The following is a 5,564-nucleotide window of genomic DNA, read 5'->3' as shown; positions in this document are numbered from 1 at the left end:
TCTATGGCCATTTCGACTTAGAATGAATTCCATTGGGAAACGGAGAGCTGAAATTAATCTTTCTAATCAGAATCCTATTCGACCTATACACACTAGCTTGACCACTAGAATAGTTGGATAATGATGAGGGGGAGCATGATAAAATAATAATAATAATAATAACAATAGCCTATTGCCAGGAGCTTTACACATATTATCCTTGAGCATCACACTAGCCTTGGGAGGTAGGGGCTATTATTTTCCCCATTTTACAGTTCAGGAACCTGAGGCAGACAGAGGTAAAGCAACTTACCAATATCACACAGCTAGTAAGTGCCCAATGTCAGTTTGAACTCAGGTTTAACCTTACACTAGGTCCAGGTCTCTACTGCTGAGCAAAATGGTTGCTCCAGCATATATACTGCCTATAATACTACTAAGATGTTCTCTACCTCTTTTGAATAATATAACATCTTTGGTAGATTGCCAATGGCTATATTTATATGTGTATATTTGTGTGTATATGTACATATACCTACACATATATACACAAATATATGCACAGATATAATATTCCATTCATAACATAAATTATGTGTATTCTGTGTGTATATATGTATGTGTACACAAATATATATGCATATTTATATCGATATCATTTTACATTGTAGTACACACACACACACACACACACACACACACACACACACACACACCAGCAATGTAGGATTTCTTGGGGAGGTAATTAGAGTAAAACTTATTTACCCAGGTCATTCCACAATAGAATTTTAGGTGCTCTTGGAACCTCATAAATCCCTTTGGCCAAGCCAAAGGACAAGTTATAGTCTCCAGAGCTAACTTAATAAAGCTACCTGGTTTAATGGAGGCAACTTTTTGATTACTTGAATTTCTATTATTGGATTACTTAAAAAAATTTGTTAGGGATATACCATGGTTTTGAATTATTTTACCCCGACTGTCCTCAACTCTTTAATTTCTAGAATAGTCAAGGAAATCTGAAGTGAAGAGAAAATATTTTGAGTTAAATAACATGGCATGCAATCCTACTTTGGGAAAGATCTCTCTTCTAATGTTGAAATATTTTAAAATCTATAAAGCCATTTTGTGAGTTGGAGAAAATGATTAAAGACTATTTAAAATGAAAAGTTCAAAATCAAACAGATATTTCTTCATAAATTAGCTGAATTTAATATGTTTGCTCAGCAGCAGTCAACAACAACAACAAAAAAGAAATTAAAATAACACAAAGGATTTGTTAATGAACCATATTATAGTTGTGCAATATTTTAGTTGTTTACTATACAATTGAATGATTTGTGACAGAAGTCATGGGGAGATTTGTTAATAGCATAATATGTCTGACTGCATCGATGTCTTTCCACTATAGCTGCCTGTAATTTTTTGTTTTGCTTCTTCATAATTTCCACATTTAAGCTGAGATGAAAGGGAAAGTGTGAGAAAACAGTATGGTATATTGAAAATTTTTTTCAGGCAACTTGTATGTTTGGTGAGCAATTTCCTGTGTGAGGATATCAAGTGGCATCATTTACAGAATAAAATACTAGAAAAAGTGATGGAAAAGACCTATTAAATCTACAACAAGGAGACCTGAGTTGCCAGATTTTTTTCACACAGATTTATGTTTATTTTTAATTTTCCAGAACAAGTTGACAAGTTTGTAGGAAAGGATGAGGGAGGTAGGGGGATAGAGTGAGGCCCTTCTTCTAGCCCCATTGGGATCTACCTATCTTCCCTGCCCTCAGGCTCTTCCCCTTCTTCAGTGACCATACCTCCCCCTAAACCATTGACAGAACAGTGGGGAGCAGGCTGGAGGGAAACAGTGTTTCAGAAACAGCAAGGGCAGGGCAGGCCTTGGCATAGCTAACCTCTTTTATTGGACCATTTGGTCATCTTGTTATTGATGGGCAGCTTGCAGAATCTTTCAGAGCACGTGTAGGTTGTGATTTTCTCCAGAGATGCAAAGTAGGCAAAGAAATCCTTCAGATTTGGGAATTCATCCAGGCACTTGGATTCAAAATTGAGTTCTGGTTCACAAAAGTGATCTTGTCCCTTGCAAACCATGTCTGCTTTCCCAGGAACTGGGAGAAGAGCTTTAGCTGACCTGGGAGCTGCTCCAGGTACCCATGTTATAGTTTCTGGAAATATGGGCTGTAGGAGACCTGAACCACTGCATATGGAAGTCCATGACCTGGTTCTAACAAGTCCACATGAATTTTCTCTTCCTTGGTCTCATGATACATGTTCTGCTTTCAGGCAATGTAACACAAGATGGCATTGCTCTAGGTGAGTTTATGGCAGGTATCAGGTATGGCAGATTAGGGAAATCTAGCCCCAACTTGAAGTTCACATCCAGCCACAGACTTCAATCATAATCATGAGATTCCCCACAACAGTATATCTTCTCCGCATAGTTTGAATCCATGTATTCCAGGAGCAGGCAGATGGCATGGGCAAGCCCACAGCTGCAGTAGTAGCTGAAGACCACAGCCATGTTGTCAACAGGGTGGATCAGGTAGCTCTCAGTGTTGCCAGATTTTAGAGTACATGGGGGTGAATAATGTGTAAGAAGACTGAAAAAGTAAGTGAGGGGAAGGTTATAAAAGTCTTTGAATGTGAAAAAGGGAAATTTACATTTGATTTTAAAGTGATAAGGAATCATTACAATTTCCAAATTGGGAGGAGTGAGATGTGGTTAGAAGTGCACTTCAGGAAGATCAATTAGACAGCTGATTGGAGGGTACATTGGATTAGGGGGAAACTTGGGGCAGGGAGACCAACCAACAACCTGTTAATATAGTCCAGACTTCAGGTGATAAGACCCTATGCTAAAATACTGGAAGTGTCAGCAGACAGAAGCAGCCTTATATGGGAAATTTTATGCAGTTGAAATTGGACTTCTCAACTGATTGCATATAGAGTATGTTTGAGAGAGCTAAGGCATCAAGGTTGTGAGGCCTGTTGTGAACCTGAGTGACTGGGAGGACGGTGATATCCTTGACAATATTAAGGAAGTGTGGAAGAGGGCAAAGATAGAGGAAAAGATATATTCAATTGAGTTGTAGAGTTTAAAATGTCTATAGGACATCCAGTTTGAGATGACTAATAGCCATCGGAGATGTGACTCTAGCAGTTAGGAGAGAGATTTGATCCCCTCCAAACAAGAAAATGGGAATGGAAAAAGACACTCAAAACTCAAATCGCTGTATCTCCAGAGCAAATTGAACTAGTACTTCAATATTCATTCAGGACATAGTTCCCAAGTGAAAAATCATTATTGTCTGAGGTTAGAGCCCTTTGAATTCATTTTCAACCCCCTCTTTGCTCCCTAGTGTGTTCAACTCACATCTACTGCTTGTACTGATGTCTGCTGCTCCTTTCTTCCTCCTTGATTCTCTGTATCTCTTTGCTCTCGTCCATGTCTTCTAAAACGTTTTGATGAGTTTATCCCCAGGTGAAATCTAAAGGTCATTTAATGTTTAAGGGGAAAAAAGCTATCCCCTTCTCCTCACAGAAAGCCCCATTTCTACTTGCTCTGTAGGCAGGCTTTTTAACAAAGTTCCAAAACGTGGGTTATACTAACTTGGGTTTAAACAAAGTAGTTTCAGTGCTGCTAAAGGATTTACAATGTTTTAATGCCCCCTTAAATTTTGGTGTCTTGGGGCAAAGGCCAAGTTATACTACCCTAATTACCCTTTGACATTAATACTTGTGTTCCCTTCCTTATGTGGTTGTTGTCATGCAAGAGTATTTTAAAGTGATTTCAGAATGTGAATTATATTTATTATTCACTAGTATTATCTTCTGTATTATCAACTGTGTCCATACGTTAATAGTAATTTCCATGGTGGCTACGAATGAGACATGATTCTATCTATAGAAAGTTCTCTTCTCTAATGTGACCTTGGATGAAGAGAATTAGACACTATGAGAAAATGAAAATTACTTAAGAACTGTTTTTAAAGCCATTTTGTTTTATGGCTTGGAAGGATTTGCTTTTAAGAATCCAGTTGATTCCGGTGACTCATTAAATAAGGTGGTATTTAAGTGGCTTCACAGCTCAGAGGTAGTAAGCACTGACCAGTTCTTAATAAACAGTCCCCAAAATATCTTCTAATACTTCCCCCTTTCATCTTCATGGCCCTTCAAGCAGGAAATAAACTTATCTCCCTAAGAAGTCCAGTCTGGCACTGTATTTAATGAAGTAAATAAGACTATAGTGCACACAATTACAGTGGAGACACATTAATGGCTCTGTTGTCGGGAGATAACATGGGGACATTAACAAGCATTGCCATGAGTGCTCACTGCTGTAAGTATTTTGACTCAAAAGGAAAGAGCATGCTTTAGAACTTACCCATCTCACATCCAGGATGTACATCCCATATGATCTTGCTACACTTGCAAATTAATCCATGTTAGAAAACTAAAGTTTGCTGAATGAACAGTGTCTGTCTGTCTCTCTGTCTGTCTGTCTCTCTCTGTCTCTGTCTCTCTCTCTCTCTCTCCCTCCCTGTCTCCCTCCCTCTCTCTCTCTTTAAATTTAGAGAGTAACTTTGAGGAAAGGTAGTCATTAGCATTGTCTCTGGGGCCTGTATTTCTTTTGGATGGGTTTCCAAGAAAGTTGTTACAAAATTCACCTACCCAGAATTTTCTCTACAATGACATCTCTCTTGTAATTTTGAGAGATGGTATATATTTATAAGTAATGACTGGCTTCTCTTTTAAATGGGAAAAATAATATATTTGAAGCTTTTTTCCCAGTAATGTTAATGGATTCACATTGATCAACTCAAATTTTAGGTCCATCTTTGTACAGGGGATGATTGGAGTTATTTAATCTGTAAATCTGGAACTAAGAAAACTTCATTGTTATGATAGTAACATTCTTAGTACCTGTATGTCAGCCAACTAGTCGTGAGATCAAAGGAAGAAACCTCCAAGTCCAACTAATCAAACCTTTTTCATTTTACAGATGAGGTTCAAGATGATTTAGTGACTTACTCAAGGTCATAAAGGGCTGTGTCTAAACCCTTGGTCTCTGGCAGAAAATCTTTTCACATCATAAATAAGTAATATATTAAAACTGTTGTCTTGGAACTACCAGGAAATAATCAGAAAAAGTAAAAATGTTCCACAGAGCTTAGTCTTCTTTCTCACTTTTAAGCATTTTCTCATCTTCTGTTGGTGCTCTTCTAGCTCTCTGGAGCTGGTCTGTGGGTCCTTAGTGATTTTAGATTAGCTCAGTTCAAGCCATCTCCACCAAATGCCATTAACAAAGCAGGCTAGCCAGGCCAGCTGAAGCAACAGAACATGCTGGGGGCTAGATGGCAGGCAGCAAATGTCAGGTAAATTAAAGCACCACTGCCACTGCCTTGACTATCTCCCCTCAGACACTAGTGTAGTGAGGCCAGAACCTTGTACACAAGAACCTTGGGAATAGCAGTGTCCTCCAAACCAGTAGATCTGCTTCCAGCATTGTCCCCTACAGCAATAATTGAACGGGAGAAATCATTGTGGAGAAGGAGTCCATCTTCCTTATCACC

At 38.5% G+C, this 5,564-nt stretch overlaps 1 pseudogene; it reads right to left on the bottom strand.

Moving 5' to 3' along the window:
• Positions 1 to 1,881: 1,881 nt before the first annotated feature.
• Positions 1,882 to 2,512, bottom strand: LOC118837585 (annotated as a pseudogene).
• Positions 2,513 to 5,564: the final 3,052 nt, after the last annotated feature.

Source organism: Trichosurus vulpecula, chromosome 1 (assembly GCF_011100635.1).
Source record: "Trichosurus vulpecula isolate mTriVul1 chromosome 1, mTriVul1.pri, whole genome shotgun sequence".
NCBI classification, from domain to species: Eukaryota; Metazoa; Chordata; class Mammalia; order Diprotodontia; family Phalangeridae; genus Trichosurus; species Trichosurus vulpecula.
This window is presented reverse-complemented; position numbering and strand designations above follow the sequence as displayed.